The sequence below is a fragment of the Nothoprocta perdicaria genome, unplaced genomic scaffold (assembly GCF_003342845.1).
Source record: "Nothoprocta perdicaria isolate Ctin4 unplaced genomic scaffold, notPer1 scaffold_7, whole genome shotgun sequence".
NCBI lineage: Eukaryota > Metazoa > Chordata > Aves > Tinamiformes > Tinamidae > Nothoprocta > Nothoprocta perdicaria.
This window is the reverse complement of record NW_020455976.1, coordinates 3,920,676-3,937,827: the sequence shown is the minus strand read 5'-3', so window position 1 is coordinate 3,937,827 and position 17,152 is coordinate 3,920,676. Positions and strand designations below refer to the sequence as shown.

Here is a 17,152-nt window from a genome sequence, read left to right as displayed (position 1 = left end):
AAAGCCACAGAAGGAGTGGGAGGGAAGGCTTGGGAACACATTCTTCTCTTCTTTTTTTTTTTTGTTCCTGGACTTGAATTTTACACAAGTACAAATCTCCTACAAATACAGTCAGGCCTGGATAATGCTGTGAAGTTTTTCTTTGGCGGAGACAATGCTAGAGCTGATCAGAGGCGCTACTAATCTTACGAAGTTGTTTCACATCTAATCCTGAAGATATGAGGACGATGTACTTGGATTGACGTTAATTTAACTGGTAACTAATTTGGACTAGTTATCAGAGGAGTCTTTGCAGTGTATTCTGATACCATCAAATAAGCCCTAGACTAATGTTTCTTAAATGTTTATCCATCAACACAAGAGGCTAATGAGACCAAGGCAAATGTTCTTTGCAGAGTATTCTTTTATTTCCACAGTGTTTTTGTCTGTTTTACAATTCTCTAATCTTCACTACATGGGAGGATTTGGGAAAATATTTGCTGGTAAATTTTACAAGGGGCCAGCTCTTCCCATAAGATTGGGAACCCAACACATTCTTAAATGGTGAGCGCATTTAAAAGACTGGAGCTGACTTGCCACATCAAGAAAAACTTAAGTTAACATATTATTTGGGRAAAAGAAGTGTTTCTGGGAGGAGTGGGAGGGAGTCTAAGCAATCTCTGTTTAGTTTTTGGCATTTGGAGAAGTGCAAACTATATGTCTAAGTCCTGCGTAAAATCTTCTGAAACTCCCATAGAGTAAAGAACATTTGAAGGTGAACCAGAGGCAGCCAGACAGCATCTGTTAAGGAAGAAAGTGCAATTAATTTCTCTGCTTATTTCTTGAAATTTTCCGATTTTGTGTTAGAAGTACTTTGAGAAGCYGGGAAATACTGTCACTGCTAGTTTATAAATGGGAACAAGCATATGTACAGCTGATGACTTTCTGATTTTAGCAGTAAAGATAATGAACACAGGATTTTGGCTGGATCTGATCTCTCTTTTATACTCTTCCTTTTGGACACGGAATCCTAGATTGTTTCCTATCAAAGCAAGCGTATACCCTTCATTTGCATCACCAAAAAGGGAAGGTAAAAAATCACCACAAATAACCAAAAGGAAAGAAGAATGTTTGAGGAAAGAGATGAACTAGGGTAGGGTAGAAAGCTTGAGCTTAAGTTAGAGAAGAATTGTCTGCCAATGTAGCCRTGGGCAAAGTTCACAATACATCTGCTGCCCTAGGCTGTGTGCCTGACACCAGCGTGGCCTGCAGCATTTACTTACCTTTTACAGTATAAATGCAATTACTTCTGCATATTTTGAACTTTGTCCAGCACTTCAAGCCTTGGAGCAGACAGCTATGTCCGAGTTATGGCCCTTGCTAGATTTTTCCACCACCCTCTCTAATATYTCCACCAGCAAAAGCCTTTCGTACAAGCCGGGATGCCACACCATGGTTTTTGCCACTTTTCAAGTGGGTTATTGACATTTGCAAACTCTCATGGGCCYTTTCAATCAATTACCACCAAAGGCTCCCGTTGTGCCAAGGACACCAACCTTGCCCCTTGGGCACCAATTAAAATTTATTACTTTCATTCCCATAGTGCTTGCTGCAGTTGGAGCTTTGACTCTTTGCCAGAAAATTTGCTGTGGTTTTCTCTCAGTTACTACTGAAACTTTATTAAATAGCAAGAGTGTAAATTGCAAAGTGTGTGTATATGCTTTGGGGAAAACAACGTAATTTTAATGAAGCTTTTTAATTAAACAAATCTTTCACTTGTAATCAGGGATATTAGAAAAAAATCTTATGAAATAATGGATCTGTTTCATGTGATGGTATGGCTTCTTCCTTCTCTTCTTCCTCCTAACATACTCCAATTATTCTGTGACAAATTTGTTGGTAATTGCAGAGCAAATGTGATGTGGGTCTTGCTGGGACTTGTGTTGTGTTCTGACCACGGAGGGGAGAATGGCAGAGGGCTGCGGTGCTCTGTGCGTGTCAGGTGTCTAGGACTTGAGGGCTTGTCACTTCATGCATTACAAACTGCTAGGAAAAAATGCTGTTAACACAGAATTATTACTAACAACGCTGCGTGATTCTGGTTAAAATATGTACTGTAAAATTGTAGCATGGTTTGGCGCTTAAGTCTTTCTGCTGACGATGACTTTTGGTGTTTGTGAGGGCAGGAGAAACTGCTGACTCAGTTTACAGTTTTTTTTTTCCTTTTTAGTCCATTTCATTGGGGTTCTAGATAGACATCTATCAGAATGTTTTGTATAAAAAATCTAGGATTTAGAAATGTGTGTTCAAACGTCTGCTTTTTGCTATCTTCTTGTGTTTAGGATCTCTGGGATTGTCTCAGAGGTATGTGTTTAATATTTTGCCAAAACACCAGCCATTCTTAAGGTTAAATGTTTTCGGTGTGTCTTGATATTATGGAAGAGCAGAGTTCTGTTTTAAGACTGGATTGTGCTATAAATGATCAGGTATAAACTAGATATTGTTAAATTTGCTAAAGGGCTCTGGAAAACTTGCTAGAAGAAATAGTGTGTATCAGTTTACATAACTCTTTTACACTGAAGAATTTGACTTGATAAGAACATAGCTTATAGAGGATAAGGCAGGATAATTCCTGTTACTATTTCTGTATTTGTCTATATTGACACTTCTAATTCCTTTTCCTTTCTGCTTTGGGGGAGTTTCTTTTTGGCTGATTATTCCCTGCTAATGATTGGTGTTTTGCTCAAGTCTTTTATTTATTTTGGCAATTAGTGGCCTGGCATTTTGGTTGTAGAACAATTTCCATACTTTTCTACCCAAGTCAGATAATAGTCAAAATCTTCAGTTATCAGCTAGAACCAAATAACCTTAGGCTTGGTGACATAAAGGTGAGTCTGGTAATGTGGGTGATTAAGATCAAGAAAAATAGTCTTTGGTCATCTACAGAACTGAGGCATCTTAAATAACAAGAAATTATGTCGTTTCTTGGGTTTCGTATTCTTTAATGGATTTTGATGAAGCATTATGTCTCTTGACAGTTATTCAAAGCTGTCCTTTTTTATCCAGTATATGGGGTATAAATGAACCAAGCCTGTTGACARCCATTCATAGCTTCATTGTTCAGAAGGAACCACAAGAGAGAAATCTTTATCTTCTGGTTCAGGGAAGGTCCCAGCACTTAAGAATTGTGTGTAAATTTTGGTTGGTTTCACACATGCTACTTATCGTAAGGCTCCCAGCTATGTGCACATTCAGGAGAAACTCTTTTTTTTCTATAATCTCTACTGGAATAAGGCCATTGGAATGGTATCCACTGGACCAATCATTGGAAATCTTGGCAATCCCTTACACCCTTCTCCCCTGTTAATGCTCTTTTTGTTCGCTTGTTTGCTTTTGCCAGTTCCACAAGGTTGTTTTAGAGGTGAATCAGGCTCAAGATGKTTTTTTTTTTTTTTAGTCTAATAAACCTGGGAAAAATAAAACTTTCTGAATTGGGGACTGGATTAACTGCAGGAACAGATTTGTCAAGCCCTTCTAGATACTATTTCATGTATTATGGGGAAAATAAAAAGTATATAAAAGTAAAAATAAAAAGGATTTTATAGAGGCATTAGAAATTTCCTTAGGGAAAAACGAAACTCCCTCTACTTTTTTTTTTGACTATTGGAAGAGGTAAGTAAAAGATTATGATTTATGATGCACTCCACAGGGATGAATGCAAACTTTCTAGCATCTGAAGCCAGCAGGAGCTTGCTATGTTGCATGATAAAGCAGACTTTTCTGTGCCGTTATGTACTTTGATATCAGAAATGCAAAACAATACCAGTTAATTATGAAGTCTTTATATATAGGGAGGACAGAAAACCCTTATGATTTGTTATAACTATATGGTTAGAAACTGAAGCATTGTGGTTTGCTTAAGGAGTGGGAGATGAAACATCCCAACCTTTTTCCTTGCTAACACAGCTTCCTTCATAGCTGAAGAGAAGCAGTTTAGATGATGGTGGAGATGATGAAGAACAAAGAACTTTTTTTATTTTTTTTTCTAAGTAACATTTAGCAAACAATGCATTTCATAGGCCTTACTGGCTAAAGTAGCATCTGTCTTGAGATTATTGCTGTCCAAAGGGTCCTTGACTATATCCCAAAACGTTTAATGATATTTGAATTATAGAAGCAGTAGTGTCTTCACCTTCATTAAACCATGCTAGCCAATTAGTCTAACTTCAGGTATTGGCTTAACATTCATACAATCTTCTATAATACCAAACTGCTGCTTACACAGCTTAAAAAAAAAAAAGTCAGTGTGCAACAGTTCCCTGGAAACAATCCCCTATTCTGCGAAATCTCCCACTACGTTTTCACAGTGTAGCGACAGCAGGTGTCATTGGCTGGCTGAGTTCTCGGGCAGCAGCAGAGACTAGACAAAGTTTTGGGCTCAATTCTTGGATTCATGGCATTATACCAAGACCAGTATCTCTGTTATAACATCTTCTAAAATCTCAGGCTTGGCTGGCTCTGCACTGTTTTCCTCATTTTTCAGAGAGCCTATAAAAATAACCTGAACGTGAAATTCTTTGCTCGTTCCAGTGAGGTATTAGCTTCAGTGTTCGGTGCTTAGGAAGTCCCTTTTCTCTTTTAACATTAGCACAAGTGCAGACATATGTTGTTAACTCACTAATGTCAGTAACCCTATTAAGGTTTTGTTTCCTCTGAGGGCCRCGTCCTTTTGCCAACATTTACATCTGTGTCCTTAACCAGAGAAGGAATTTTCTGGATTATTATGCAAAAGGGCTTGAGGGAATGCAGGTCATGATGTTGTAGAAAGCTGTTGTCTTAAAAAACAGGTTTGGGGACTAAAGAAGAGCTACAATGTGCCTTTACTTTCTTTCAACTCTGGACCATTCCTCTTTCTCAGAAAAATAACTTGGAGAAATACTGAGTTAAGATCCTTTAACRTGACCTGGAGAGACAAAAGTTCCTTAGCTACCGAGAGAGCTGATTCCCAAAGGACAGTGTACGGTTTGGTAACTGACACCCAGGCCATAGTTAATGGACTTTTCCCCTTTACAGAAAAAGATTTGGAGGATCATCCTTAAGGGCTGAATTTGAACAGGACATGAAAATTATGTAGGGTAGATTTGACATACAGATAAAGCTGTGAATATGAACACTAGCTACCCTGGATAGATCTGCAGATACTTTCCTTGCCACAATATCTCTGCAGCCCGCATCCTCTGAATAAACAACAAAACAAGATAGCTTCATGAAAGCATTTCTTCTTTTCTAATGGATGATAATGATCAAGCAGTGTCCATTAACCGGTTAGCTGTATRTACTGTGCTTGTCACAGCAGAGACCCACAAACCCAGAGGCAATAAAATAATAATGRTGTATGTATTATTGCTTTATTAGCTGTGTCAACCTGCCTAGTTACTTGGCCCTCTAATTAGGTTTGTGCCATTAGCTGCTCAGATGGAGGCTGTGGTTACAGATATTTTGAACAAAGGCAAAGATTTTTTTTTTATTTATTTTTAATATAAAAGCTTTAGTAGAGTCACAAGTATAGAGGTAAGTAAATATCCAAGACGGCTAAGTATTTTTTGAGTGTTGCAAATTCCAGCACTTAACCACTGCTTGTCTACGTTTCTTTGATATTAAAACACCTAAAACTATGCTACATTACATCTATTTTATCTAAAGTTTCTTTATGATTTCTGGTTAGAATGGCTACCTCCACAGTGTCTTTCAGGAATGTGCCTAAGTATACTCTAAGGATCAGGTTTGCAACCATGATGAGTGTAAGATAAAAAGAAACTCAAGGGAAAAAAAGCAAAATAGAATGAACAAATCCCACTATTTTCTCTGGGTTCCAAGCGGTCACTTGCTTTCTGTGGTGATGGCTTAAATGAAAAGTGTTACCATGTGACACTTTATATCCTATGACTATGTGACCTATCTAGAATGGCTCTGTTTATCTTGAGCAGGAAAGTCAACCATGAAGTGCCTATTTAAATATGTTGGTAATATTTGCAACCAGTTAGGGAAGGCTTAGCAGRCAATGTGTATTTGGTTCATTTTTTTTCATCTTTTGGACGACAAAAGCTGTGTAATCAATGTGCCTATTCAGGAATGTAGCTTCATGGAGCTAAGCTATTGCATGTAGCCCAATCTGTATATGGATTCCAAAGGCAACTGCATCATAAAATTGTGGATGGGTTGATAAAGATGGCCATGACATAACGAGAGCTTAGGCTTGGAGTGTGCCTGTCTTGTAGCCAGCTCCTTTAAGTGACAGGCCAGCACAACCTAAGCTGGCTTCCAGCTCCTGCAGCTGCCAACACCAATGCAGATATGATGGTCTGGACTTCTGTAGGGGTTTAAAACAGGTGGTCAGGAAGTTGGGCTGCCTTTTTATGTGGCTAAAACCTGTGTCACTGCATCTCAAGTGATCACAGTATTACATTTAGCAGGACTTATATTCATATAACTTATATGAATTATATTAATTCCTGCAGGAGTAATACCTCTTAGAAGTAGTGGGGAGCTGAACGTGAGCAATTTAAAATTTTTAAGAATGTAGTTTGACATATCTGGGTTCATTTCTYGCACCTGTTCCTCAATTTGCCTCATAATTTTGAGGAATCATCTTAATGCTCTGTGCCTTGGTTTCCCCATGTGCAACTACTAGCTCCTCACCTTTACAGAATTGAAATATAGTTCACGAAGAGATGCTTTGAATTTCTTTGGGTGATGTGCTGCTTAAGTACAAACAATTTTTATTAATAGTCAATTCATGTGCATAATAAAAATAGGCTCCCACTATAAAAAAGTGTTATACTATTCAATATATCTAAATTACAGCCTCAGTAAAGTTGCATGTATAGTTTCTATTTGGAATTATATGAATAGGTGCTACATTATACTATATACTCTAGTACATTATTGCTTTGTGAGAGATATACTGTCTGTACCACTTGAGATGGGAAAAGCATTTCTTTCAGTTAAAAGACATTTCCTAAGCTAGATGCACAAATATTTTACGAAAACATGAATAAGTGGAGCAGATTCATCAGGAGGAAGAAACTGTATTCCTGCTGGGGTGAAAGATGTTTTAAACAAAAATGAAGCCCCTGAACAGCATCTCTCTAGGTTATCTGCTTTCAAATTCTCTGCAGCAGAAGGGCTTTTTGCTCCTTAAAATGCAAAAGCTTGGGGAAAATAAAAGCCTCATCCCTTTGAAAAATCCATCCCTAAATGTCATAAAACATTATTCAGTAATCCATCATATCATTCACATTGACAGCTGCTGTGGTCCATCTTGAGCTAAATCTGAAGTGAAATTAGCCCGCATGGTTCCCTCTCCTGGGTCAGGCTTTCATTCCCCACAGGTCCTTTCCCAGGGGCTGTCAAGGGACAGACGGTCATGATGAGAGTCAGCATTAATGGTGCTGAATGTGTCGTAGGAGAAATGCTTTTCAGAGGGCCAGGCAGGTGGGACCATCCCGCCACACTGGTACCAAAACTCTTCTTTTTGTATCAGAGTAGTAATGAAGACATGATACATCATAAYGAGCTGGTCTAAATTCATCAGTTAAGTGCTGAAAATGTCATTAATTCTACTAATAACTTGTATAAGAAGCCCTTTTTCTTCCCAGCTCCTTTTATGTAGCCCACTATGTCCACAAAACATCAGAGGAAATAGAGCTTCAAAGCTCATGTTTTCTAAATATGGATAAGCACTACACTCAAGACCTTGTTTATCCAGTTGCATGCCTGTTTTGTTTTCCCTCTTAATGGGCTTTGGCTTTTCCTTTGCAATCAAACRAGGAATTTTGGCATCAGTCTGGGAACAGAGGGGAAAAAAAAATGTCCAGGCTTTTTGTGCAGCTGACTACCTCGACTTTTAATGACTAATTGCTGCTCTCTTCAAAAACTTATCAAGGAAAATAGGAATCCATGGGTTAAGGACTGAGCTATAGCTCATCTCTGCTTAATTTTCTGACTGTTCCATTTGAAAATTTCCCCAAGTAGCTAACACTTCTAAAAAGGGCTTGGGACTGAGCAGCCAAACTCAAAGCATCTGTAGTTTGGATTTTACAGAAAGGCTCTTGACTGTCACATCTTCTTTGATCAATGATTTCCCTCCATACATGAACGCACAGCTCTGAACACACAGGGTAGCCAGAATCTTAGCTGCTGTAAGCTAAGACTGCAAARTGTTTTACAGATTAATTACCTAGATGTTTATTTTAAAGAGTTGAGTTGCACCTGAACAATGATTTTTGAGGATGTTTTAATGGAAGAGGGAAAGGGCAGTGAAAATGTTTAATTTCCAAGGTGTCACATCCTTTTGGAAAGGAGACTTCAACACAGGATGGAAAGAGTAATTAAAAGCAGCAACGAGGGTGGGAGTGGGGGACTTKAAAGAGCTCATCAGCAGCATAGTTGTACGGGAAGAGAGAATGCTAAACCCACATCTGTGAGCAGCCTTCTGGATTTTACTCTGTATAGATATATTTTATGTCCTTCTAACGCTAGGAGGAAGAAAAAAAACTTATGTTTTTGCCTTCTTCTGGTAGAGATAGTGTGTTTTTTTTTTAAATTGTGAGTATTTATATGAGGCAGAGAATTAAAAATGAACAAAAACTTTACTTGCTTTCCGCATTCTACCTGAAATATATCTTCTTCCAGGGCTGAATGTATGTAGGTCTACTTAGCTCCTTGCAGTGAAACTACAAAGACATTTATGTGAGGAAAGAAATAAAGAAATAATCTCTTGCTGAAGTTGCAGAGTTGATTTAGGCAGAGAGAATGTAATTAGCCAAGGTAAAATGTGCCTGAGAGAACAGAAATCACTAGCATCGTTCCTGAGCACAGTGTTGTAAGAATTTAATGAATGCAAGTGGTCAGTGCAGTGGTTTTAAGTGTTGTCTGGAGGACTGTAAAAAAGAAAAAAGAACAGTAACAAAAAGAGATATGAAGAGAGTTTTTCCTAGGGAAAAGGGCTTTTGAATTATGTCATATATATGCAAACCTTAGCTAAGATATCTGGGAAAGGCAAATATGTTTTCTAGTCACTCAAAGGGATCTTTGTTTCTACTTCAGTGTTTAGTTAGCAAAAGCATTTACAGTATTGAGTCTTGATAGCTGTATTTAGATAGGACCTTACATACATAAAAGAAACTGTGTTAAGTTGATATATCCTTTAATGGTGTTCTGGAACAGGAACAGAAAAGAGGTTTTGTCCTTGCTACCCCACCACCGATTTGTCACAATATCAAGAATTAGCTTATTTAAAACAAACTTTATTCTATGACTCTGAATCATCATTATGCTGTATATCTGTGTGATATGATGATATGAAGTAGATAGCTTCAACAAAGGATAAGGTAGCCACGGGGGGGAAACAAAAAAGAAATAAGAAAGGCAAATGTTCTTTGTTCAATAAGAGGTGCTCTTAGGCTGAGAAATAATCAGAATAATTTTTTTTGCTTTGGTTTTAATTGCAGTTATAGCTAGAGTCATTTGAAGAACATAGGTTTGATTATTGTGTCCTCTACCCTGCTTAAATTACATTTACTAATTTAACACAGTATTGAAGTTTGTGGTAAGGATGAGAACAAAGTCCGTTATAAATGAAAAATAAGTATGTCCAGAGAAAAGTAAAAAGTGAATTGGAACAAAAACTTGGAAACAAACAATCCAAGCCTTTTCTGGAACTGGTATATAAGTTGAGATTGCTTTAGGCACAAATATATCAGTGTTCCATAAGCAATTAATCTAATTTTAATCATGATTCAACTGTTTGAAAATCAGCCATTCACTTTACTCATTGAGATTTCTTGATTCAAAACTAACTGAAGTCAATAAAAAGACTCCCTTTGAATACAAAATGAAATTATTCTGATCAGCCCAGCAGAAGAGCTTCCTTTGTTTTACCACTATGACTTTGCAAGCCTCAGAGTACAGTGAAATAATTAGGATGATGGTGATATTTTCCTTATGGGCCTGGGGAAAAGCTGGGCTCACACACAGTGTTTCAGACCTCCTCAGATAACATGTCATTTCAGTAGGTATTAGAACCTCTAATCTTTGAATTCTAGTAGGTTAATCCAGTAGGTGTAATATTTTTAATATTTCACTCAGATTTCCACTTGTGTTCCATTTGTGAGCTCATATAGTTAGCGTTTAGTCAATATATTAGTTTCATATACTATGTATAGCTTAGTGACATTTTTCTATGAGATTGACACATAGTATTAAAAAAAAAAAACAAACATGAAATATATACAAAATGCTCCTGGTAATTTTGTAGTCAGCAATGTTCACATCAGGAGACCAATACTGCAGTTAGCRGCAGTTAATATCTTGTATATCATTCCTAGGTTGTTCTTGTAAACCTGACATTCACTATGAAACTTAGTGAAGGGAAACCACTTGCAAAAAGAATTTAAGATGATTTGTAGAATAATGTTTGTGCTGGTGTTCTAGAGAAAATACCAGTAACACCATGTGAGATGACAGCCTTTAAAATGCCATCTAGCCAAATAACTGCATGCAAGTGTTTCATGTGAAAGCCCTTTTACCTGTGTGTCCTTTTGCAGAAATGCTCATTTTTGCAAAATGAAATGTCCATTTCTTTCTTACTGGTTCATGTGTGCATTTAAAGGCAAAAAGGTCTAAAAATACTAAATAATCTTCTAAATCTGAAAGATCACTGGTGAAATGGGAAGTTGAATTCCTTTGTGTGCCCTATCCTGGTGTCCTAATGATTGGGCAAGGTTCTCTCTTCAGAAATTCCTACTTCAACTGAAATATTGCAGAGGAGATGTTGTACCTTTGATTAATCGATGGAAGGTCAGCAGCATAGTGGAGGTCTTTGGAGGCCAAGTAGAGGAGAGCGACGGGCTTGTAATTAGAWTGAAGAACATGTTAAAGCAATACCTTAATATACTTAGTTTTTAATTAAAAATCATGAATAAATTCTTACCAAACACATCTGAAAGGAATGTTTGGGATGATCTAGTTAATGGCACAACTTGTAAGATGATAAACTTTCTGGCTGTAGGATAAACTGCCTCCCTGCCTACTTGCACAGTTTGCTGTTCTGCTCTATCTCATGCARATGTTTAAGGTGCTGCGATACAGTATGCAGGGGGTGGTGGCACAAACCAAGTCTATTTCTACCAAGCAGGGAACATGCACAGCAGACTTTTGTTCTGCAGCTTTCAGAAAGTCAGTTGTTTGCTTGTGCTTAACCTTTGAGACTTATATTGTCATGTACTTGCGGGTTTTTTTTTKTTKKTKKTKKTKKTTKTTKTTTGTTTTAAACCAAGTTCATTGGTCACGTTGGGAAAAAATGCTCACTGATTTCTTGCCATGTTAGGGGCTTCATCCCAAATTTTGCTGGGACTGTGAGAGAAAGGGACTTAAAGTTCTACTGTAGTGTAGTAAACTCAATTTTCTTGGAAAAACAAACTGAAATGCCAGAAAACCAGAATGTCTTATCTTTAGTTAGCTTTCATCAAAGGCTCTCCAAGCTATCCATAGGCACTGTTTGAGGTTAACCTCAGAAATTCTTTTGGGAAAAATCTTTATTCTGCTTTTACAAATGAGGAAGTCTGAGGTGCGGAACACCAGCAAGACCCTGGGGGTGTTCTGTACCTCAGAGGATTTAGGTGCAATCATGAATAATAGTCCAAAATCGCAAAYGAAACATCTCCACTGTTTTTATTAAACCCTTATGGGTATAAATAATTACAAAAATGCCTTGGGTACCCTGAATAATACAACCTGATAAAATAACTCATGTCATGAGCTACTGCTCCCGAATATTGTACAAGTATTTAAAGAGTTCCATACACACACTGTTTGTGGGGTTTTTTTTGTGTGTTTGTGTGTGTGTGTGGTGTTTCTTTCTTTTTTTTTTTTTAAGAACTGAAATTTAACCTTGTTAAACTGCTCCATAATAGTTGCTTTCAACATCTTCATTTTTAGGACTGTCTAGAATCATGCTTGTAAATCTAGGTTATTCTCTGTCAAGTACTTAYCGTTGAAATAATTTCTGCTTTATGTATTTCTTTTTGCCTGGGATTCGCTTGAAATTTAGCTTTCCTTCATTTAGTTCTCGTTCCTCCCTGTCTTTGCAGAGCAACACTGCAAACAATTTTCTGCTTGGGATGGGAGGAAAGAAGTAAATTGGTGGAAGTATTTTATTGTCTCCTGATGAGCTGAAACAAAGATGAGGATGAATTTGCRATTGAAAGAAGTCCAGTAGATGCTGGGAGCGTATTGTCAAGTGGACCTGAAGTAGAAGATTTGTGGCAATATAGCTGGTGTTGAGATTTAATGAAGCTGTAGTAGAGAGGCTAGCAGATTCAGTGGAGATAAGTGCGGATGCCAATGGAGCCAATACCCCTGCTGAAGTATTTTCTCAGATAGCCGAAGTCTGAAATTAGTGGTGGAGTTGGACAGCTGAGGTTAGACCAGAGAAATCTGGTCCACCAAGAACTTCCAGGTAAAAAATAATACAGCAGAGAAAGTAAGCTTAAACTAACCAATATCAGATCACTATATAACGCTATGCCAATAGCATTTTGGAAACCAGGCCCCTCAAAGTGATGAWGTCCAGGCGAGAGTGTTCACTTCTATAAAAATTTGAGTAATTTTTTTTYCCTTTGATGGGGATGATGCTGCATTTATAGGGGTTATGGTATGAATTAATTAACATGCTTTTGCTTCAAACCACTTTGAAGCTTTGTTGCTTTTTAAATTGAACTCTTCTAGAGAGATCAGTTACTTAATTTTGCAATATTTAATTTACYGCTCAAAAATAGGTGGGAAAAAAGTTTGTGTGTGTTTTATTCATCAAACATTTGCTACTTACAGGAAAACAACCACTTGACATAACTAACCTAATGAGCCAACTGAATTAGATTGTCACCCTGCATGATAAGACCTGCAGATTTTTTTTTAAACTATGCATTTCTCTGCAGTCTGATCAATTGTTATTCTCCATATTTTTTCTATATTTAGGGGTTTTTTTTTTGAGGAAAAGGGTATGGGTTTGTGCAATGTCAGGCATGACATGGCCGCAAWCTTCTGTAAACTCCTTAGTGTTTTCATTGTATAGATGAAAATCATATTCCATATGCTGCAGAGTGGGCTTAGCAATTCAGTAGACGGCACTCAATCATTCTCCCATAGTATATCAAAGATATTTTATTGCAAGAGGTACCATTATTTGAGTGAAAGATTAATTTAGTGTTATAATATTTAACTATTATTTTATAACCCAGATATTTTTACAGACCCCTGAGTAGATGAAACTTATTAATTTTGGCCAAAATTATAAAACCACTATTTTCTACCTCAGAGGTTGCTGATGGCATATTAGGAGTAGGTGAAATGAAACCCTTCTCTATTCGCAATGGACTGTAGTAAGATGAACTGTTGTGATTTTTTTTCTATCATAACATTTTATTATTGTTGATTGATTTCTTCATAATGAAACTGTAAAGCACTTATTTTCCTGAATACTTCTAGGGGCGTGTTGTGAGGAAGCTGAGAGCTTCCTCTCACTGTCCTCTCACACCTGGTTCTCTGGGCAAAGGCCAGTATTTTATTGATACCTGCATGGAGCAGCAGAGCCCTAAAATGATGTGATTGGGCTGCTGGAATGGTGAAATAATGCTAGTAATGGGAAAGAAGTATATGAAGTTATGAACTAATCCAGGAGGAGAAAGTCATCTATCTACTGAACAAACGTCAGAGATACTGTAAGAGTGAAGGCATCAAAGACAGAGGAGGAAAAAAAGAAGTGAATAAAGATGGGGGAGGGATTGACTGGATTAACAACAGGGGATTTGCAGAATTACAGGTAGGGTGTTCTTGCAAAGCAGGTTGTGATTTCTTTGTTTGTTTCTTTGATGGGCACACAATGCATTAAAGCATTTGCATAACATTCCCAGGCCCTCTGGCTTAATCTTTACAGTTCTGAAAAATTCTTTATTTGAGAGGGATTTAATTCTCTGAAGAATTTACAGCCAGGTCTACAAAGAGGTTTAACACTAACTCTTTTCTTCTTTTGACTGTGATGGGAGTTGCGTACCTAATTAGGACTTAAGATACTTAGCCTCCTGTGGAGCTTGGACATAGTTCTCTCTTCTGTTTTTTTTTATTGCATTTATGGAAGGTTGATATTGCATTTCTCAGAAATACAGTGTGGAACACAAATATTTTAGAATCAAAAAAACCCTTTCATTTTCTCCTGGGATTCAGTTGTGGGGAGAATTAAGCATTTTAATATCCCTTTTTATTAAAAAGTGGCTATTTGCCAAAMAAAGAAATGTTTTAGAATATGTTTTTTTAAACATTTCATTTTGAAATAAAATACTTGGGCTTTCCTGGTATTTTTTTCCCCCTCTATGTTATTTCCAGATGAAAGTAGTTTCAAAAATTGAAGAGAGAAGAGAACTTTGTTCCTTCTGAAATGTTATTTTTTGGAATAGATAAAATTCTGTCACTCCCTGCATCACCTGGGAAAGGCCTCTTTCTGCTTGTTTGGAAATAGAACCACATATCTAGCAGTGTTTTTGAGAGCTATAGGCTTCTGCTTGGATATCTTGAACGAGCCATGTTCTGCAGGCGGCTTTTGGAGAGCTGGTCACTGTGCTCGCTTGCTTTCTTTTGCTGACTCAGGAACATGGCATTATGATGTTCTGTAGGTTTAAATAGGGAATAAACTAATGACCAGTAAGTCAAGCAGGCATTCTGCATGAAATAATGCATATCTTCATATTAATTGGTTTTTGTTTCAGTCTATCTTGTCCTTACGTTTACACTAGCATTTGTATAGGGGCAGATGTGGCTCTGCCCTAATAGAAGGATATGTGATTCATTGCCTTGTATAACATGGGACTGTTCTTGCGTCAGGAGGATTGTACATTCTCAACCTTTCTTCTCTTGTTCTCACTGGTTTCACCCTTCCACAGGCAGCTGTAGAAGGAATACACAGGAAAAGCAAATAAACAAATGAAATTCCTAGATTCCCACAGGTATTTTGAATAGCAGCTTACAGGGGAAAAAAAAGCAGTAACCTGTGAGTACTTGTTAACAGTACTTGCTAAATGGCACCTTAATACCTTGTCAAAGCGCTGATTATTACAAGTTCTTTCAAAGCCTGTCTATGTAATCCTTCTTGCACTCTGGATTTGCTGTTAATCCTTCACCTGCTTTTTGTAATTCTACCCTATTTTAGGGGAATGGGCAATACATTCTATTTATTGGTTCATTAATGCGTCTGGACATGGCTTATCAAAGCTATACAGGGTGTTTAGTGTTTGTCTGAGGACACAGATGAAATGTGATGAAGTTGTAATGGAGGAGGAAAAAATAAAGTAAAACAGATTGCTAAAATGCAACTTGGTCTTTCCAGGATCTGTGAAGTGCTGGTCTTATTTTAAGTCATGTTGGAGGAATTTCTCAGAGGAATTAAATTTAATGTCTWCAAATGTTACTTGTACACAGAACCATTAACTGTTTCTTCAGTAGCTGGATGCTTAGGGGGAATGTCTCAGCACTGCAAATAGTGCCTGCTATTGGAGCGGTTCTTTTCATTAACTTTGAAAGGTCATCTATTATTCTCCCTTTAAAAAAAAAAAAAAGGGGCGGGGGGGGGGAGAGAAAGAGGGGGAAAGAAAGGAGAAAAAGAGAGTGCACTTGCCCTGCAACTGTTAACAGTGGATGAGAAATGCATTTTTTTTGTGAAAACACTGTATTATTTGCACACAAATTTATGGGTATGTAAATATTACTATATATGCATATATAYATACCTACATATATATAGGTGTGTGTACATATACACACAAATATGCTTTTTAATATGTGAACATCTATATGAAATAGTTTTTTTAAAAAAGTTCTCATTATTCCATTAGATTTTAGCTTTTTACAAAGCAATTAAGGAATTAAGACAAGTTTGGCTTCTTTCCAGCTRTGTTTTTAGTAAGCCAACAACATAAATAATAGAGGTGGAGGGGACAGACCATCAGCTATATGGTCACACGTATTATGCAGTTAACTTTCAAGTGATTRCCACCTGAACCTCTCTCATGCATGCTGATTTTAAACTTCTTATACTCTTTTTATATTTGAGTGACTGTGCTGAATTATAGTCACARGATTTTGATTGCATGCAAAGACTTTATTAGGCTGATAGGTGAAATGCTAATGTATAGATGGGCATTAATATCCTTGCATGTCCTCTTTAGCCTGGGCAGTGTAAAGTGGTGGGACTTGGTTTAGGTCAAAGCAAAGAATATTTAAACCAAGCCTAATTATCCTATATTTAGCCAGGGCTAAAAATACATGCACAGACTGTTAAGCTGAAACACAGATGCTTAAACTGAAATGAGTCGACTGTAAGCCTGAAGATTTACTCCTGATTTGTCCTAGTGTAACTAAGATCAAAATTGGGTGATGATTCTTTAAAGTACTATGAAAATTGGGACTGGGATTTATGAAGCATTGATTTTTAGTGTAACTAGTTATCCTTGAGAATACACCATTAAAAGGAGGCTGGGTTAAAGCAATGAGTGTACAATTTTCCCCTTCAGGATAGCACAATTTTAAGATCTTGTATTTCGTGAATTGCAGGGAAGGGAGTGAGAAGTTAAAGTGGATGAGAAACAGCAATCTGCAAGACATGAAGATAATATTAAGGATATCTAATGATCTCTCACTTTTGCAGTGCTGGCTCTTGTATAACGTTGGTCCCTTTGTTGTCGTCTCTCAGCATGAATATAATTTAAGGTCTCTGGGACAAACACCTTGCATTTTATTTGTAAGTACGGTGCCTCTGGGGCTGTATAAATAATGCTCTGAGTAGAAGGCAGAGAATTCCAGGTTTCCAAAGATATAAAACATTAACTTTCAGGCTGGGGCCCTTATGAGCTATCAAGTCCTAAATCTGTTACCACYGCCTGCAGTAGCTCTGTTTTTTTGGCACTGATCGGGAGTTTTATGTATGAATCTGAGGTCTTCCGATATTGAGGGTTTCTCATATTCTTGCTTTATACATGTGTGTGTATATATATGTGTGTGTGTCTGTGTACAAGGGTATATATAGATAAAGGGAGAGTGAAGGTAACATGATAGGATCTAAGAG

The 17,152-nt window shown here is 37.3% G+C and overlaps 1 protein-coding gene across 1 annotated transcript in view; it reads left to right on the top strand.

Annotated features, from left to right (window-relative positions):
• LOC112957051 (VPS10 domain-containing receptor SorCS1) overlaps positions 1 to 17,152 on the top strand; it is a 269,061-nt gene that overhangs the window by 125,084 nt on the left and 126,825 nt on the right. The gene's annotated exons all lie outside the window — the stretch shown is intronic.